Here is a 20,737-nt window from a genome sequence, read left to right on the forward strand (position 1 = left end):
GTCAGTGTCATGTCAGGAAAACACGTAGGGACAAAGCTGGGGATGAGCTTGCCTGGAACATTATTTGTGTTAATGTGATTCTCATAGCTGTTAGAGAAGATCAGAATGCAGAAGTGTGCCAAGGCATCCCAGCCTTGCAGGAGGGCTGGGGGGAGCAGTAGAGGGCTGTTGGGTGCTGGGATGCACAGAGGCAGCTCTGAGCCCACATTCCTGTGCTTTAAACCTTGGCTCTGAGGCAATCCTTCCTCGCTTCTAAATTTTAGAGCACGCTCATCTAGATTTTCTCCAAGCCTGTCTCTGATCCACTGTCTATAAATAGCCTTTGCTTTTAGCAGCTTAAATTAAAAAAAAAGGAAGGGGTATGCGCTTTGCTGTGGAGCTTGCAGAGCTCGCCTCTTCAAAACACTCTTGTTAGTGGGAAGGGGAGGAAGTAATGGGCGTTTGACTGTTAATGCACTTGGTGAACCATTGGAGAGCTGCCAGCTCTCATTTCTAAATAAATGCCAACATTAATTTTTAACGTTTAAGTGCATATTTTGCATGTTTGCTCTCGGCTCATCGGGTTCTCCGGGGCTTTCCGAGGTGCAGGAGCCGGTGTGGCCGGGCCTCCCTGGGGACCTCCCCGTGGAGCAGCTGGGAACGGGTGCTGGGAGCTCCTCCGTTCCCATGGCATTTGCTACGTGGGTGTAATGCCTTCCTTGCAGAGAACGCCTTACCTGCTGCTTAACTCACTTTAAAAAAAAGAAGATTTTGCGTTTTCCCAGTGCTGTTTATTCCCTTCAGGCGATAAGAAACTGAACCCAAGCAGAGTCCATGTTACAGACATCAGCACAATGGCATCCTCTATAAATAGGGGCACTGTAGCTACGCCACAGCTTTGCTGAGCACAGATTTAATTTAATCAAGGTATCTCTTAGTGTCAAGGCCATCTGTTTAAAATTAGCACTATGATCTCTCTAGGCCCTCTTTAAAATTGTGACGGTCCAGAATCCATATCCCTTGAAGGCTTTTGCCAGGCAAACAGCATCCAGATTGCTAAGGGGAAGGATGTTTTCCTAAGGCTGAAGCACTCTTTGGAAAGCTCGTAGGCAGGCAGTGAAAACAAATCAGTAACGAGGGAGTTGTGCCGTTCACTGGGGACTGCAGGGAGGAATTTGGCAAGGAGGAGGGCTATGGAGGGTTGTGCAGAAGCAGCAAGGTGTAAGCAAGCTGTTCCTTGGCACCAAGGCAGGAGGAAAGGTATTTCCAGATGGCAGTCAGAGGGACCAGCTGCAGAGAGGAGAGGGAACAGCCCTGAGTATGGAGGATTCCCCTGGCCCCGGCTGAACCTCCAGCACAGCTGTGGCCACGGGAGAGGGGAAGGCAGCTGCCTCCACGTGAGCTGCTGCCTTGGCTCTGCAAGCTGCAGGATTTGCAAGGTTTCCCCCTGGGCAAGATCTCACTGAGCAGGAGTGTTTAGCAGGCTGATCTTCGTGTCCCCTCTCCCTCCTCTTGCTGCATGGTGCAAGCCAAGGTCCCCAGAAGTAATGTCCAGCTGCCAGGTCTCATAACCTGAGTCCCTTAAGTCACCCCACTGAGGAGAACAGGAATCACATAGGGTTGATTTTATTGCCATGGCACTGTAACATATGAGCCTGCTCGGGAACTGATTTCAGTATAGATTTGCTAAATATTTTTTGGATTAAATGGATCTATAACACTCCCTGGGAATGTATCAGTCAGTACATGTGCTTTCCCTTCTGTGATAAGCAAACACTACTTCTTCCCAAAATCAACAGCCATATCAAGCCTTGGTCACCACAGTCGTCTCCTTCACCTCAGGGAGAAAAGCACACTGTGCTTGCAGCCATTTCAGCCTGGTCTGCCTGGAGATGCTTCCCAGCCCCCACTGCACTCCCTCTGTGCCTGTCCTTTTCAAAATATCAGCAGAATTTAAAGGCAGAGCTTGCAGTAAAAAAGAGCTGTGTCTTAGCAAAAAGAGCACCTTTAATCACAGTTTACAGCTTGCATGGTAAATAATAGTTGTCTTAAAATCATCTTGCTCCTGTTCAGTGCTCTCTCCTGTGATAGGAATGCCTCTCGAAAGGCAGGGCAATGACAGTGCTCCAGCCAGGAGATCCTCATCCCTATGTGCTGCTTGGGACAAGCTGTGGAAGCCCACCTGCACCCCACAGTAATGTGAGCACAAGTTGTCTATGTCTGGGGTCAAAGATTTAGTGGACCAATTCCACTAAACCATTTTTTAATGGGTTTAGGCATTTTTTAACTCATCTAGTTGAGAATTCCCTTCCTGACAATGAAACCATGTGCCCAAGCACATGGGTCAGAAAGGCAGGAATTTCTGTCCAGCTTTGCATGTGGTCCAACGTGCCCTGGAAGCCTGTTGTCTCCAAAGTTTTCCTGACGAAACTGCCTTCAGACTGGCCATCACTGCACAAAATGATGCATTTGGGATGAAGCAGCACATCTGGTTTGTGTTGCTTTGGTGTAAAGACACAACCAGGCTGGGACAATGATCCAGTGCCCACCTCAGCCCCATGCAGACTTTTGAGCTGAGCAGAACCACCTCAGTTTTTCCCATCACCATTCCATGCCTTGGCTGAGCTGAGACAGCTCCGTGAGCACTTGTCTGTTGTGATGCCTGCTGCAGTTTCTGGGAGGAGAGGCAGCTTTAAATTCAGCATGAATTACCATATTTCTGTGGCTGATGGCACAAGGGACCTGCCCAGGGGAAGACAGGGCTGTGATGAACCCCTCTGACTCTTTGAGTCACCTCATTGAACTGCAAAGGCTGAATAAATTCCTTAGCCACGATGGAGTTTACCCCAGTGACCCAAGGCTGCTGATGTTTTCCATTTGTCTCTCTGAACTTGCATTTTAATATTAGCCAAAGTCATCCTTAATTCCTTTCTCAAGCTAAAATAAAGATTATCATGGCTGTCAAGTACGCACTAGCACTCCCTAAAAGTAAGTATTTTATATAGCACCTTCAGATTAATATATATGCAAATAAGGTGTTACAGATTAATTAGTATGCAAATTAAGCCATGTGTTTTTCGTGTATACATATATCTTTCCAAGCCTACTGCCTGGTTGGGCTAGCAGGTAGCTGTTTGCTTGTTTATGAGCTCATCTCTATTGCTCCATGGTAGCAGGGAAGGTGTGTATGTTATTTCACCTGCCTCTGCCCAAAGATACAATACTTAAAGTTCTCATATTTTTCAAACTAAATTTTCTTGTCTGTAAATTTTTATAACTGAGCTGCTGATCTCCAGCTAAGTTCCTGTAGTTAGATTTCAAAATATCACCTTTCTCAAGTGAAATCATTATCAGGACACCATTTACCAAGTTCAAGTCATCGAAATCTCTGCAAGATGACAGATTTACCCAGGTCATTATAACAACAGCAGCAAAAGCTGCAGGCAGATCATTAGTAAGTGCAGGGAGGAAAACCCCACGTTATCAAACCTAAATGACTTGGGAGCAGCTGTTCCCAAAACAGCAGGTCCATGAAAAACAGTGGGAATGACGTGAGCAGCTGTGCTGGAGGTCCTGCGTGAGAACCACTTCCTGCCTGGTTTCTCTTGGATGAGCAGGGACCAGATCCAGCTGGGGGCTCCTGGGAAAGCCCACCTGGGCCATAGGAGGTGCAAGGAGGAGAGCTGAGACCTCTGAGGAGGACTGCTCGGAGAGATGCATTTCCATCCCATTTGTCTTTCCCAAACTCCAGTTCATGTTCTTCACTCTACACGGGTTTGCCTCCTATTTATCCCAGAGAAATATGGAGCTTGGATGGAGATGTTAAAAGCTAGAAGCTCAAGGAGGGCATTCACAAGGTCTTCTTGTGGTCTGCAGAGTTGTCGTGGTATTCCCTGTGTCATTTTCTTCCTCTTTTCCAAAGCAGCGTGGCTGATCTCTGAGAGCATCTGGAGTAGCAGTCAGCTTTTCCAAAGCCTTTTTCCCCTGCTTTGCATCACTCAGCACACAAGCAAACGTGGGGCCAGTCTGGTGGGAGGCTTCAGTACAGCCAAGTGTAATGATGAGCCATGGGGTGGACCAGCCTTCTGTTTAATTTAAGAACCTTTTCCCTGTGTTTTGAGCCCAACAGTGAAATCCCTGCATCCAGCTGCATTTCACTGACTCATTACTTCATAGATCATCTCAATAATCTGATTTCAGAGCTCCCACACTCTATTCCCACTTCTCCAACCATCAGCCAAGTGAGCTGGGTTAAATTTCTAGCAGCACAGAGGGGACTAGAATAGGCTGTGCAAGACCTAATTAGCAGTCTTTTCCCTTTACAGCATATTGAAGTTTTCTAGGCATTGAGCCATATTTTTTCATAGCCTTCTCTTTCCCTCCCTCACTCTTTTTTTTTCTTTTTTTTTTGGTAGCTTCTAATTTTTTATTAAAGGATAACAGCATTATTGACAGTACAAGATACTTTCTTACATGCTCCTAAGCAATAAAAAGGAAAATGTCAGATATACAAGATAAGAGAAAAGTGGAGCTAAGGCAGTCAGGCACATTACAGGAGCTATACTTACAGCCATAATAAAAGCTATACCAGTAATTAGCTTTTTAGCCAGTTCCTGTCTTGGGGCTTTCCTTGAAAGACATTCAGTATTACCTGCCTTGGACAAGCAATAAAACTTTCCAATTTTCTTTGTTGTTTCAGGAATGGGACTCTTTGGCTTGAATTTCCTGCTGCTGGGGTTGTTCCCCAGAAAAGTGGAATCATCTCTTTCTGCCTGTGCATCCCCCAGGTGAACAGCAATTAGAACTTGCTTGGGCACATGGTGTGTGTTCAACTGGAGCACAATCACTGTGATTTCCCTGGAAACCAGAGGGAAACCCTGGGTATGGCACTGTGAACCTTTGAAAGATCTGTGTTGTGCTCTTGAGAGCTGGTCACTGAGCCCATATGGTCTGTGTGGTTCAGGGGCAGCTGTTGGATCCATCAGTGGAGTGAGGTTGTTCAGTAGTTGGTTCTTTGCCATGGGAGCTTTTCCCTTTCCCTGGGTGTGCTGAAGGAGAGTGATTGTGGGAGGTTCAGCCCCACGCCCTTCATCTGCCTCACGTGAGACTTTAATTCTCCTCTTGCAGCCTTAATGAGTGCCCTGGGCAGCCAAGTTAGATGTTTTTCCACTGTCCCAATCAATGTTTAGTGGCTCCCACCAAAACAACCCAGGCAGGCTCACCTTGAAGTGTCAGTGCTCTCTTGGGCCATTTCCAACTCCTCTCTATAAAACTGGAACTTCCTCTTAAAGATTTGATTAAATTCCCACTGAATTCAGTAGCAAAACTGATAATAAAATCTGTGGGAGCAGGTCACATGGTAACAAATGTTGAATTTTAATTTATTATAATAATATCAAAGCTAATGCTGGCTTTGCAATGAACCCCTGGAATGCTGGCCTACAAAAGAGGTAAAAAAGAGCAGTGAAAAAATGCTATTAATTCAGAGACAGATATATTTATTTCAAGTAGATTATTCTTAGAAACACTCATAGCATTATTTACAAGAATATTTAAAAAATTGCAGTGCTACAAAACTGAGATTCATCACTGAGGTAAAACATTTCATTATTATTTCTCCAATCAATTCCCCCAGCAGAATATGAATTACAGGATTTCAGCCAGCCTTTTCAAGAAACCTCTTTTAAAAATTTACATAGCTTATAACAGATTGCCAGAAATATTGCAAGCAGCCATTAATTTACTCCTAGCCAATTAAAGCCTATGCTAACACATGCACTGATATGCACACACTTGTTCCTAATTTTTCTTCTGCAGTTAAGCATGAACAAAAAGACATGCCTTAGAACTAAAAAGAATTTGAAGGCATTTTCATGCTTTCTTTTTTCAGGCTCAAGGGCAAATGTGCCTTTGATAAATATCATGCTGTTTTTTTTCTTCCAATGAAGAAACATCTTTACAAATCACTATATTTTTTTTCTGTTGTTGATTGGCAGGCAGATTTGCAAGCAGCAGCATACCCTCCAAAACACTGTCTCCTTGAGCTTTTTAGTTTAAATTGTTAGGGTTTTTAATTGAATTAATTTCTAACAGATACTAGGTTGAAGAAAGACATGAAACAGAGGGATTTGGGCTTTTTTATATTGCTGAACTGACAAGATGATTTACAAAAATGGTGACAATCACCAGTTTTCTCAAGGGAGTGCTGTGTGCAAGCCCCTTTATTTGCTCTTTTTTTTTTAGTGTGGACTTTAGTTAAATGCCATCACTTTGTAGCAATCTACATGCCCAAGAGGTTGGTGCAATGAACTTTTATCAACCATGATATCAACTTCTCATTAGGGGCAGGCGCTGATTCCTTGTCTGTGGCGACAGTGACAGCACCTGAGTGAATGGCAAGGAGCTGTGTCAGGGGGACTTTGGGTTGGATATTAGGGAAAGATTCTTCACCCAGAGGGTGGCTGGGCACTGAGCAGGCTCCCCAGGGAAGGGGTCAGGACTGACAGAGCTCAAGAAGCGTTTGGAAAACGCTCTCAGGAACATGGTGTGATTCCAGGGGTGTCCTGTGCAGGGCCAGGAGTTGGAGTGATGATCTTTTTGTGTCCCTTCCAACTCAGGATATTCTGTGATTCTACAAACTGTGTCTGCAAGCTGGGAATTTTTTACACACCTGTGAGAAAGAAGGGATTGCAAAGAGAAACATCTGCTTTCTCAGCTGCATGTCCCACTGAGTGTCTGGGGTGCATGTGGTTTGTTCATGAGCATCTCAGGGTGCATCCTGGTACCCTTGGAGCTGAGATTCCCCTGGTCCACCTGCAGCCAGCCTGAAGGAGCCTTGGCTTGCCCTGCAGTTCAGGCAAGGGGCACATCTGTGAGTCTCCAGCTCGTGACAGAGCTGTCGGAGTGCATGAAGGCTCGCATGGCCATTGAGGCTTCATCCTTCACACTCACTCTCCTGGCCAAGGAAAAGTCAGAATGAAAATTGCTCTGTAAATCCGTGGTCACCCTTGAGAATTATCCATCTGAGCTGCTGGCTGTGTTCCACAGGACAAGAACTGGAGCTAAGCATTTTCCAAATTATAACAAAACCCAAGGAAGATGGATGAGGTTTAAAACACTGTGATCCAGGCTGTGAACTTCCCGCTGTGTTTCAGCTCAAGATGTAATATTATGACCAGCGTAAAAAGGCTTGAAATGCTGGATGTACAATGGAAATACTGCCTTTTGCACACTCCTAAACCTGGAGGTGTTCACACACTCATAAACTGATACGATTAAAAGTGTCACAAGCCTTTTAGGAAGGCACCATGATTATTTTTCCTTCTGTGACAAGGCTTGCCACCCTTCCACATCTATTAGTATTACAAATTTCAATAGGGAAAAGAAAATCAATTCCACTTGAATATTATTTTTGATGGCTGCTCTAACTCTTCTGATGGGCCCAAACAAAAGACTCCAGTTTAATGTGTGTGTATTTTGAGCTGTGCCCCTCGCTGACCCTCCAGTTTAATTTCCGTCCTTCAGACGAGATGAATGAAGCGTGAAGCAGGTCATATCTCAAAACACTGACACATGGGTTACAGACAGAACTCACAGGCAGGAGAGGCAGCCAGCTTGTAGATTAAATCAAAGCAGTTCTGAATAGATGGGAGGTCAGTGAGGGCCAGCTTTGACATTTGATAGGACCTCGTGATCAATCAACTCCTTGGGTCTCACAGATTTCTTGATGACCACACTCCTTAAAATAAATAAATAAAGAAATAAATAAATTAACAAACAAACCCAAATGCGGCTTCTTCAAATCTGTGAGAGGACCTCTGGATTGTGTAAGGAATAAGGATTAATTATTATCGGAGATTATAATAGCAGGACTTGTTTAAAGCAGCCAGCATGGAAGTTAGTGCTTTTTAATTGCCAGCATTTTCTCTACTTGCAGTGGTAATAATTTTTTTGCATGGTGTGTATTATATCACTAAGATTTTGGTAATAATCCAAAGGCATGATAGCAAATCCTGGTTGTTTATGGCACTTGGGAGTAATCAGAAGGAGTCCCTGATTAAAAACCTCCGATTACATTGAAAGGAAGGATGAAGTGATATCCTGGCCCCTGATGAAATTTATCCCCTGCTGAGTCATTCCTGCCAGGATGATTTATCTGGAGGGAGTAGGAACATCTCGAGAAGCAAATGTTTGGCTTTGGGCATGGACCATATTACGAGAAAATAAGCAATTTTTCCCAGAGGAGGAAGCTCCTCACTGTCTGTGGACATTGCCACATAAACACACTTGGGCATTAAAGCCTGTTAGAGGAGTATTTGCACCAGATCAGACCTGGTTTTGCCCCTCTGATGTGTATGAGAATTTTTCTACAGGTAGACCCCAATGGAAAATCATTCATTTCAGTGGGTTTGGAGACAGAGTTAAACTTTCAAGGAGCATATGCAGCCTAGGAGTGTTTGTCATGACCAAATGGAGCTGAGCTCTCACAAGGTTTCAGAAAGATTGTTTGAGTTGTATTTTTCTGTCACTTAAAAAAATAAATGATGTGGTTTCTTACTCCCCTTCCTTGCTTCATGCAAGAATTGGAAATACAGGATCTGTTTCTGGGGGTGGCTGTGGAATCTCATTAGAGATCATTGTGAAAATATTGTTTTTCAAGAAAATATTAAATTCACGAAAGACTGCCAGAAGTTTCTTTTTGGAACATAAAAGAAAAATAAATGCAAAAGCCTTATTTGATGTCAAGGGATGTGCTGTAATGAAATGGAGAAGAGCTGATGAGGAAAGCAGGATTTGGAAGTTGGTTTAGAGAACAGTGAATTTCCCCAATGAGCCACAAACTTCCCTGTGTGGTCTTAGCCTCTAGCTCAAGGTTCATAGGCTAGGGCTAACATCTCCTTACCTTGGGGGATAAATTCCTTTCATCCACAACAATATAAAGACAGTAGGTACTGCAGTGATGGAGAAGCTTGTAAGTAACTTGACAGGCAGAGTAATGGGCCTGTGTTTCATTGTTCTGCTAAGTGAGACTCCCTGGGCATTCCCAGGCACACACTTCCAGGAGAAATGAGAACTCCAGAAGTTTGCTGAGCTTGATTCCAGGGACACCAGCTGGGTGGGCAGTGCCCTGCGAGGGCAGGGCAGGGCAGGGCCCCTGAGTAGGGCAGTGACCATCAGATGTTAACTCTGACAAAAAAAACACTGATAATGAGAAAGCAGAAGAAGGGAATTTGCTGGTGATAGCTGAGGAAATGGAGCTAGAGACTCCCGAGTTCCTCTTTTACCTCGCCGTTCCGTCTCTTTTTGACTCTGCACACCTCTAGTTCCCAGTGCTTTTGAAAGTCATGTCAGGAGACTCTTGGAAATTAAGTCCATTTACATGACTGCCATGCACCCATTCTGTGCCAGTCTCACCTTAGAAAGGTCTAGGGTTCAACACCAGGATTGCATACAGGATGGTGAATTATTAGGGTTAAATGCAAGTGCTGCCTATAGCTGATGAAGAATAAATGAAAATGATGCTGTAAATTAGCAATTTACATATATTTCAGTCACAGAATCATAGAAATGTGTTAAATTGAAAGGGCCCCATCAGGATCATCGAGTCCAACTCATGGCCCTGTGCAGGACGCTACGATGATCACACTGTGTGATGTCCTCCCTTCTTTATATCCTTTACTGGAGCCCCTCAACCTACCTCATCCACACAATGTGTGTTGGACTCTTCTCTAGTGCTTACCAATCTCTTTTGTCTGTGATTATCCACATCCTTCTTGTTTTCATCAGTCATTTGAGTATAATGTTTTATAAATGGCCTTTTTTTTTTCATCAGGACGCCCCAATCAACACTAGCCTCTGTTCTTGGGAAGAAGAGGAAGTTAACAAGGTTATTGAAATCACCAAAATGCCAAATATTTCTTCCCTGTGAAGAATCCATGTTTGGTTTTCATGAGGAACTCAAAGCAAATGCTGTTAATTTAATAAGAAATGCATAAGGGACTGCTGCTTGTGATCAGTGATTTGGTAATGTTTGTGAGAGCCTTGCAGCAAGAGCCTATTTTAAGCTAGAAGGATTATCCTGGCAGAGGGACAGAGCACCCTTGGCTGGAAGAAAAGCCCCAGAGCAGCCAGCCCTGGATTGGAGCTTAACCACTGCTTCAGCTGAGGCTCTGAAACAGCTCAGAAAGAATCTGGTTAAATGCAATGTGTAGCTGCATTTTCTTCCTTTATTTCACTTTATAGGAGCCCTTCTCTCAGTTTTATAATTGACAACTTAATTCTTTGCCCACTGGAATAATGGGCTATCTTCCTTTCCAAGCTGGCAATAGGGTGCAGAGGTAAATCCAGCATTTCCCATGGCTTTACTCCCCAGAGGGTTTCCAGGGAAAGCAAGGCTCAGCACTGCAGGCAGATCCTCAGGGAACCTCTGTTCAAGGGCAGAGCAGAGGCTGGGGGTGGGGGTGTGCAGGATCATTTCCTGCAAAGCTAAAAGAATCAGCTGCTGGAGGGCAAATGCTAAGACCTGGGGACAGCTTTTGCTAGGGAATAATGTTACTGTCTCCTGGAAAGCCAGGGATGTGCAAAGATGCCCCAGCAACAGAAACCTCTCTTGTGTCACGATAGCAAGGTCCATGGGCAGCTTGCTGCAACACTTCTGCCTGTTCACAGCTCTTGGTCTTTATACTGGAAAGCCTGAGGCATTTAACATGTTGGCTCCCAAAACTGTCCTTTGCTCTCCTCAGGCTCAGGAGATGAGCTCTGGCATTAAAAGTGAGCAGTGTGAACTGCCTGCAGGCTCCTCAAATGCCCCCTTCTTCCATAAAATCCCCAGTCCTCCCCATCTTCCGACACTGCTACTAAAACTATTTCCATTTTTAGGGATCTGTGAGAAGCAACTTTTCCTGAAACCATTACATATTTTGTTCCTATTCCAAGTGCTGCCTTTGATAGCTAAAGGGCAGCAACCAGAAAATATTTTGAATTCCTTCCAGTGGAGGGAGGAGCAGATGCAGACCTGATGTGATGGAATACTACATTTGGTGCGTACACATGCCTGCATCAAGTGCTAGCAGTGAGGTACAAGAGTCCCCAAAACCTTTAGGACACCCTTTTCCCACACTCCCCCCAGTCCCCAGTACGTCTGTGCCTGGTGTAAGATCCATCTCTTGCCTGCCTCTTTGTGAGGAGCTGTAAAATACAAAACCCACTCTTTAGATGAAGTATAATGTTGACAGATGCAGAAAGACATGAGGCGGGAGAAAAAGAAACTGGTGGAGTTGATCTTTATTGCTATGGTTTAGCAAAATATGTCTGAGGGAAGCAAGAATGGTCCTTTTGAATCATTTCTTGCATTTATTATACAGCCTGTGGGAGAGAGGAATGCTTGAGGCAAGCTTGCTGCACAATTTCTTGTAACAGTGCCTGCTCTGTCTGTGTGTGCTGGGAGCTTGCTCGTGTAGGAGAGCCCAATGTGATCACAGCCATTTCTCTCCTCCCTGAGATTTGTCCTTTTTGAAAGCATCTTTTGACTTGAGCACCTGGTCTGAGATAAACCAATTTGTCACCACGATGTTTGATCTTCCACTCTGAGGAAGGACAATTTTGGCAAAAGGTGCTTATTCAGATAGCAGAATCAACATTTAGGAGTATGATTTAACCCTTCAGGTACTGAATTTTGCCTTTTTTTTTTTTATTAAGCAAACATTTACAGTACATATATCATTGAGCCATGGATTTCCAACCATGTAGCCACATGTTACGTCTCTTTTTGGATTTTTTGGGGATTTTTTTAACCTGCAAAATCATAAAAATTAAAAGGCAATTGAAATGCTGTAGGAGGAATTAAAAATAGGATTGATACATTATTAGTCACACCATCATTTATATGGGAAGTTTCTGCCCTATTTTTTAATTTTAAAAAATCTTACTCTCTCCTAATTCAAAGATTTCCTAGGCTCTACAGAACACTATTTCTCCACTTTTATTCACAGTCTGAAAAGGAAATGCCACTGCAAGCTGCCATGTTTTTCACGCTTCATTATTGTACATTTTCTAGTACGTAATGAACTATCCCCATGAAAATTTGCAGTGAATTGTCTTGTAATTGCCTAGATATGAGGGAAAATGTGGTTAGAGTAAAATAACATTAATGTTAAAAATAGGAAAATTGCAGTTAATCCATGTGAAGAGAAACAATACATCTCATCACAGAAAGAAGCAAGGGTGCTGGTGGAAATGGGGAGCTTGGCAGACCTTTGGGATCTGGCCTTGGTGGAGGAAGGACATAACAAAGGCATTTTCACAGGGGCACATCTACCCACTGGCCATGGGGAACCTGCTGGAGATGCCACTTCCATCCTTCAGGCCTCTGCATGAGAAAGACATTAGCTAGTAGAGGTAAAATCTGAAAACCTCACAGTCATTATGAGGAGATGGATTGGTTAACTTGTGAAAAATCCTACAGCAGGGCCAAAAAAGGAGCGGGAAGGAATTAGTGAAAGGGTATCCTCAAAGTGCATGTAGAAAAATAAGGGCTGTTTTAAGAAAGATGCAGAAAATGCAGATGTAAATACAAACGTGTAGACAAATGTGCAGTCCACAGGGAGGTGATCTTTGTGCTGCGGGATTTTACAATTTGGACTGGAGAAAACTCCAGGGGCTGTCACTAAGAAGCAAATCATTTGCCTAACAGTGAGCAGGACTGAGTGATCTAATAAAGCTTTTCCGTTCCTCGTGTCTGGGGCTGGGAAATTAATGCTGGATGTGGTGCCAAACTATGTATGTTAAATGTGTCTCTGTCAGCGTCGGGGAGAAGTTAATTTCCTATGTTGATGATAGCACAATCCGTACCACACTGTACCAAAGGAAAGGCAGGCACTTAACCCGGGAGCAGGGAATGTTTATTTCATGCTTGCCTTGGGGTAGGAACTAATGGTGAATCTTGTAGGAACAGCATGCTAGATACCATCTTGTCTTTTATTTAAGTGTACTGATTTATCTCCTACGGGAGGTGGTGGAGTCCCTATCAGCTCTTGAGTCATTTAAAGCTGGAATGAACAAAGCGCTCATGAATAGACTCTGGGGAGCAATCACGAACTGCTTGGGGATGGACAAGATTAAATACCAGGTTTTTATCCAACTATCGTGCTGCAGATGTAGAGCATTAATCGCTCGGGTGAGAGCAGGGCACTGAAGTGAGAGGCTGGTGGCCCCTGGCTGGGCTCTCACCCCATCTCAGCGTGCAGTGGTGAGGAAAGTCCCACCAGGCTCCCTGTTACCCAGCATTTGAAACCAAAACCTTGCAGAGCATTCCTCAGGTGTGTAAAGTAAACACACTCAGGGATGGAGCCGTGCGCGCACTGGGTGTGACCCCACATCCACCTTCCTGGTGCTTCTCCCACCCTCGCTGTGCCACAAGGCAGCGCTGGGGGAAGAGCTGGGGGAAGAGAAAGTGCCTGTTTGTCACATGTCTACAGGGCGTGAAGCTTCCCAGCCATAAATACACATGGCTGACAGCGTGACAAGATAATTACTTTATTGGTGGGTTTTCAAGAAAAATGTGGGCCAAAACTTCCTTGTTCTACTCATCAGAGAAACTTCATTGAATTTAAAATCACCATTCTTCCAAGTGAAACAGATTTGGCCCTAAATCATAATTCATCAGTTGCTGGCACCCTGCAATTTAAATCTTTTCCGCAACAAGGAACTAAATCTTTTAAAAAGTATATTAAAATCAGTATTGATTATTCCAAGCAGGAGCGTTGCATTCAGAGCTATAAATCTTTTTTTTAGGATCCCAAGTTAAAATATTTCAGCAAAACTGCTGTATATTAAAAAAAATCACTATGGTTTAATCATGTGGTAAATTGCTAGGATTTTTGTATGTGGAATTTATAGGGCACCATTTCTTTTAGATTAAATGGGAATGTTCCTGATTTAGCTCTGATTACTCATCTACAGATGGGGTTAATGTCATGTGTCTCTTTGGGGATGTATCTTCTTAAGTAATGATGTCCTTATTGTGTGCTCTATGGATCCGTTGTCAAGACGTCTTTAAATATATCCTGGATGGCACATGGAGGTACCAGTAAATTATGTGTTGAATTAACAGGTAATTCAATCCACCTTGGTGTTAATCTTATTGCAAAATAACAAGCTACATAAAAGCCATTTAAGTGCAATTTAAAAAAGAAAAAAGCTCTATGAGATATAGTCTCTTTAATCGAAAACAGATTTTGTTCAATTACTTTTAGTCTCCTCTGCAAAAACAGTGAGGCCACATCCACTGTATCTCCAGAGATGCTGTGTCTGTGCAGCTGGACACAGGAATTGGACTGAGGCAAGGCAAACTTGTGCTCCACCACCATGGGGGATGGAGTAGGGCTTGAAAAGCAGCTGTTCCTCTGCTCCCTGGCCACCTCCCTGGCCTGTCTGATGTGCCTGGAACAGAGCTGTGTTCAGGGCTGATATAACCTGCACCCTGTTCCTGACTGTCACCTTGCTGTGGCTTTGTTGACCGACTTGGGGGAGACGTGGGGCACAAGGTGTGAAAATCTCACAGGTGTGAAAATGCTCCTCAGCGCTTCAGGCGAGGAAGGCGTGGGGTGGGGATGAGCAGTGCCGTCTCCTCGGGTGTTACCTCCCCTGCTGGGGCTGTTTCTTTATGGCAGTGAGGGCACCAATAATCTCCAGCGTTTTCAGTCCCAGGAACATCTCACACTTTGCTGCAGAGCTCACGTCCTTCCCTTCTGCTCCTTGAGGGTCTGTGGCTGAGGGGCCAAAGCAAGGCACTTTGAAAGGGTTTGCACCAGCACTGAGCAAATTATAACCCTCAGAAACAAGTTCCCTTTGCTTTCTCCTTTGCAATTTTCAGGTTCATCAGCTATGCAAAATTATTTGCTCATCCACTAAAAAAAAAGCCTTTCCGTTGCATGAATAATTCCTTGGTTTTCTGAGAAGTGTGCACTGTTTTAGTTAATTTTTGGTTTGTTTCTGCTCTGACTGCTGCCAGCAAAAGGCTTCTCAGCTTCTGCTGGCCTCCTGCTCCTACCATGCATTCCTAAAATTAGTAGAAGAATTACAGGTTTCACATCTTTAAGTCAAGTGCAGGATTCAGAAATGTGTTTTTTTCCCCATGAGTGGAGAGCTTCCTGTTTGTGAGTGCACACTCTGGGGGCCTCATGGCAGGTTAATTTGAATAGTTGAAATTTAGAATTAATTCCTGGAAAAAGAGCCTTATTCTTGGAAATGCTCTGTGCTATGTACTCCTCTCTTGGAACAAATTTCAGACCATCCTGTCACAACCTAGCAGCCAGCAGATGGGGAATTCAGAGCCTAGCAATCCCTTTTATCCACTCCACTGCTTTTCTGTACACTGACAGTGTTAATCCCGTTTAGGGTTTGGTTTTTTTTCAGAGGGATATGGGATCCCTTTCTGAGAAATGGCTACAAAAATACCCCAGTGTGAGCCTGCAGCAGGACTGTACAGGGAAAGGTACCTCAGTCTGAAATCATGGGCCTCAATCTGCTAAAAATGCAACTGTGGTCAAGTCTTGCTACACTCAATTTGTTCAGAAGAGGAATTAGTGATTACTGGTATCCCTTGCCCACGGAATTTCCTTCACCAGGGAAGATGGACAACTATATTAGCTTATACACAGGTATATGGAGGTCCAAGTCAGGCCACCCCACCCTCTGGGTCATAAGGTGTGATTAATATGAGCATAAATGAACAACAGAATAGTTTTTTGAGCAGTCAGGACTGCAGAAGTCCCCCAAGAACTGTGTACTAATCACGTTTCTTTTTGTATCAGCAGCTCACTAAGAAGTGAGCACCAAATAAGCATTCCTAGCCCCCAAACCTGTTCCTCCTGACCACTGCACTGCCATGAGCTAAATCCTGCCTTTGGATCCCATTAAATGCTGCGTTCCCTAAGGAATATGGTCTAGAAATTGCAGCCACGGAAGGGAACAGCAACAGTAACTTTATAATAATAACTTTGCTCCTTCTAGCTTCTGGCTGATGGAAAGGCCAAAGTGACACATGATATGTGTCAGCACAGTGTTTGCAGCTGCTCTAACAGCTCACAGGAGGCTTCCCAGGGCTGCCATTCCCTTGCACAGCCCTGCACACACAGGCTCTGTGCCTTTGCCCTGTCCTTGCAGCACCCTGCAGCTCACAGCTCAGTGGGACAGCCTGGACCACCAGGGCTGGCTCTGCTCCCCTGCCACGGGGACGTTGTCACCGTGTCCTTCAGGTGTCCTGCAGAGCACACCTATGGCACCTGAGCAGCCAGACAGAGCACGAGTGGGGCAAGAATGAGCTGTACTGTCTCTGTCCGGGAGAAAATCTGTATTGACTACAGCTCTGCACAACAGATAAGGCTTCTCAGATGAAAAACTGCTTCCCCTTCCCGGCGGAGTCTAAAATTTCTTCTGATGGTGATGACGCCCTGAACAATGACAACCTTCATTCATCTCCTCTGGCCAGGAGAGAGCTGAGAGTTCACGTTTTAAGCTCTTTCACAGCGCTGAAGGCACATAAAAGCCTCTCATCGCTGTTCAAACACAGCCCTCCATTAGGAGTTATTTAAGCAGGAACTGCTTTCCCTGCTCCAAAGCTCTTTGTATGAGATCCTTCCAGCCCTGCGTGTGGCACCGGCCACAGCTGAGCCGGCCTTTGCTGTGCTGGACACTCCAGGAATGGATAGTTAATTAACCCAATCCATCAGTCAGGCCCTTTCCGAGGCTGCAGTGATGATTTGAAAGCCTAAATGTCATATCTCCTTTCTACCTTTGTGTCATTGTCATATGTTAGAAAAAAAATAAATAAATGAGACTAGAGGCCCCTTTTGATTACTACAATTTTTCTTCACATGCTTCATTTGCTGAGCCACTCTTATCAGCCAAGTTGTCTTTATTTGGCAAACTGTCCAGGACTCCGGGCTTGCCCTTCTGGCAAAATGTTGTTTGATCCCACATTTGTTTTCATCTTTTGCCCTCAGTATCTTCGTTATTTTCCCAGAAAGCTAAAATTACACAAAACCAAAAAAAAAAAAAAAAAAAAAAAAAATACTAGATTTGGTTTTAGTTGCCAAGAGTGCATTTGTTTCTCCTTAAGAGCTCTTTTGGTCATGAAAATAATAACCTTTTCCTTTAAAGACAGTACTTCTTTTCTGCTGGAGCTAGCACAAGAATGGTCTTGCAATTAAGGTAATTTTGAGCAAAGTTTACTTCATGCCTGGCTTGTCCCAGCCTTCTTGTGTGACCTTGGATATATCCCCCAACTCCTGACCATTCCTCTCTCACAAAGCTATTGGCAAATTAAAGATCAGGTTTTAAAAAAAGATAAGTATCTCTGTTTCTCTGACTCCATCTGCAGAGGCTGAGTGGGCCAGCACCCCTGAAAATGAAGCCCCATTACAGAAATTTACAGTGCAGGGAGGCATCCAAAAATGCAGGCACACAGAATAAAATAGTTGCTTTTGAAAATCTTGGCCAACACCCACAAACACTTGTAAAGTACTTTAACATCCAAACGCTGCAGAATGGAGAATGATTTAAATGTTTTGAAGTTATTCCCAGGACTAGAAGTTTGCAGTACTGTGTCACAGAAAGGAAAAAATTAATATAGCAGATGTAATGAGGAAATTCTCAGAAGTTCAGGGAAAAAAGGATATTTTCCTAAAATGCAGTTGATTTGCTTTAGTTTGGTCTGGTTCCCTTCTTTCAAGACTGACATAAATCTGAGCAAAGAAGCTTTCCTGGGAGCTGAGCAGATGCCTGCTGAATCATGGAATTTAACTCTTTCTTGGCAGCCTGCAGGCAGCACACATCCATTGCTCTGAAGGGTACAGGTCTGGGGACAATTTGCTGATCTTCATCCCATGAGGGCCTGGCCTGTGACACGTCCATCTGCTTGTTGTCTCTTCTGCAGGCTGGTGTCCTGGCTTTGCAGTGGGGACAGCCCCTCCTGCCCTCCCAAGGGCGCTCCTGCAGATGCTCCCACCACACCTGAGCAGGGGCTTCCTGCTCCAGCCCAGCAGCATGCACGGCTCAGGGAGGGTGGCTGCCTTCCTTCCCATGGGTGAGCAGGGGTCCTGGGGCAAAACTGGGGTGAAAAGGGCTCAGAAAAGAATCTCAGCCGTGGCCAAAAATAACCCTGTTGTCCAGGAGCCGCCTGAGAGGTGGGATCCCTTCTGAGGAACTCCACTGAAAGGTGAGACAAGTCTCCTGAACAGGTTATTATCTTGAGGACACAAATCCTTCAGCAGGTTGGTCTTTTTTTTTGTATACCTCAAACAAAGAGCCAGCACATTCAAAGAGCTGTAAGATCTTTCTTTTTCCTTTTTTTTTCTTTTTTTCTTTTTTTTTCTGCTTCTGTCATTCCCTTTCATTTCTGCTGCCCACAGAAACTACCATGCCTCTCTGTCTGGTGCTGAATTTACATCAAATAGGAGGTGAAGCACTGGCAGTCCTAACAGGAGAAGCCAGGCGGTGAGGGGGAGGGCGTCTTGCATGCTGTGATGTTTCATTAATTTATTTTTCCCCTTCTTCAGGGAAAAAGCAAATGTGGGTGACCCAGAGCAGAGTGAAAAACACAAGCGACTCGCAGGCTGGGAAGGAGCTGAGAAGTGTGAGATGAGTGCAGGTTGTGTGCCTATGCTGCTGGGCTAAAGGGTTGCAGGTCTGTGGTGGGGCTGGTGCTAAAGGGGTCTGAGGGGCTTCCAGGACCCCTCCAGGTCAGGATTAGTTGCTGCAGGTTGATTCTCTCTTGTGGGTAACAGAGGGATGCCAATGCCACCTCTACCTATACCAGGCAGGATCTACCTCCTCCCCTCTAGGAAAATGGATTTTCTTGAACCCCCCTGAAAACCAGGTCTTACCTCAGGACCCCTTCAGGTTACTGTTCTACCCTGTGCAAACACTTCTATCTATTTCTTCAGTCTCACCTATAAAGTGTAATTTGCCTTTTCATAGCAAGGCTGGCACAAGTTCCCTTCTGCATATGCATCAGATAGGATAAAGGCAATAAGCATTACTTGGCCTGGAGAAAAGAGTTGCTATCAACTGGCTTTATTGTGCTGTTTATTAAGCATGAATTAATCTTGGAAATTATATCACAGAGGCCACTGCTGCTCTTGTGATGTGTACTTGCTTTGTGAAGCCTTTGCTTCAGGGGCTGTTTTAAACATTTGGCTAGTTTTCTTCAAGGCGTTTTGTTAGTTATCTTGCTTGCAAACAGGATTCACTGACTACCTGGCAGTAGATGCCATACTTTTATTTTAAGGGAAATCATCTGCAGAGGCAGATAGAAGAGCTGTCAGATACAAGATGACTGAATTATACTTGCTTTGCTCACGGGTCAGACAAGAAAATCTGCAGCAATGTAATGCCTGGAACTATCACAGCAAGACCCCTGGGGCTTGGGGAAAGCCAACACCACAAATGCCTTTGTGCTCTAGCTTCTTGTACTGGGAACAGCCTTGGAAGTCCTTCTTTCTGAGACCAAGCCTTTATACATGTGGATGTCAGCCAAGCCTTGTTCTGGATCTTACCCTGGAAGGTGAACTGAGAGCACGTTTTGGCTCAGGTGCTGTAATGTGCTTTTATTGCTGGGCTTTGAAATACGTCTTTTCATTTCTCCCCAGAGCACCAGGCCTTTCTGGCAGCTTGAGCAGTCTCACATTGGTTTTGGGCCATGAAAATATTTGGGGTTTTTTTTTTGTTTTTTTTTTCTGGTTTTGCATTGCTTTGCTGAACACCTCCAAGGACCACCCTGGTGGGGATCTTGCTGGTGATGCTCACAAGAGAGACACTCACACCAGTGGTTTCAGGCTGGTTCTCAGCCCACCCTGGTCCTGCCCTCCTTGCTTGATGCTGATGACCTCCAGAAGTGGAAAAGGTGCATTTCCCCTGCTCAGCCCCTGGCAGGGGAAAAATTTGGTTTTTTCTTAGGTTTATGTTTCTACTAAGCCTAACCTAATGAACCTTACCCTGCTTGCTTTCACCTGAGGAAGGGCTGGTAGATGTGCACCACCCCATACAGCAGCTTTGTGCCATGAGGAGCTGACAAATTCATTATGTAGTGCTGGCTGTGACTGGAACACGCTGCTGCAGCTCCAGGCTGGCACGTGACAACCCGAGGTTGTGGCAGCACAACCCTTCCACAGAATTTTGTTTTATTTGTAAGCCACAGATTGCAAAGGGAGTGGCCTTGTTTTTAAGCTCTGCTACTATAGAGGTAGCCAGATGGTTTATGGCATGATAGCAGGTCACAGAAATGTCTCTGGAAATGCTTATGTGTCATGTCTGTGTGAGACAGGTCATCTGCAAAGACACAGATGAGATCCTCCATTTAGAGCAAACAGCAGCAGCCTGATTTATGTGGAACACGCAGCAAAGGTTGCAGGCTGTGAAAAAGCAGCTCTCCCTTTCTTTTTTTTTTTCTTTTTTTTTTTTTTTTGTGCAGATAGCCTTGATTTCACTGCAAATAACACATATAAACCAGACAAGAAAGGTGTACAGTTCTCAAGTTGCTACAACACAGGTATATTTATTCTGCCTTACATCCTGAGGTTCCTCTGTGAAGCAGAGGATAGCTCTGGAAGCCTGTCCATCTGTCTGGTCTGTTTTTATTTAAATCTGGCATGTTTCTAAAAGCATCTTGGACATGCTGCTGCACTGAGGCTGTTGATTCATTAACATACATCCTCCAAAAGCCACATCCAGCTCTGTGCCCTCCCCAGGGTGGGGGGGC

At 44.6% G+C, this 20,737-nt stretch overlaps 1 long non-coding RNA gene across 2 annotated transcripts in view; it reads left to right on the top strand.

Annotated features, from left to right (window-relative positions):
- Positions 1-20,737, top strand: part of LOC119704434 — a 122,371-nt gene that overhangs the window by 52,135 nt on the left and 49,499 nt on the right. The window contains exon 1 of one of the 2 annotated variants that reach the window (XR_005257972.1): positions 4,682-4,766. The exons of the other annotated variant lie outside the window; for it this stretch is intronic. This is a non-coding gene — a long non-coding RNA (uncharacterized LOC119704434). Of the gene's footprint in view, positions 1-4,681; positions 4,767-20,737 lie in introns of those variants that run through there. 2 annotated transcript variants of the gene reach the window in all.

The sequence above is a fragment of the Motacilla alba genome, chromosome 9, assembly GCF_015832195.1.
Source record: "Motacilla alba alba isolate MOTALB_02 chromosome 9, Motacilla_alba_V1.0_pri, whole genome shotgun sequence".
Lineage (NCBI taxonomy): Eukaryota > Metazoa > Chordata > Aves > Passeriformes > Motacillidae > Motacilla > Motacilla alba.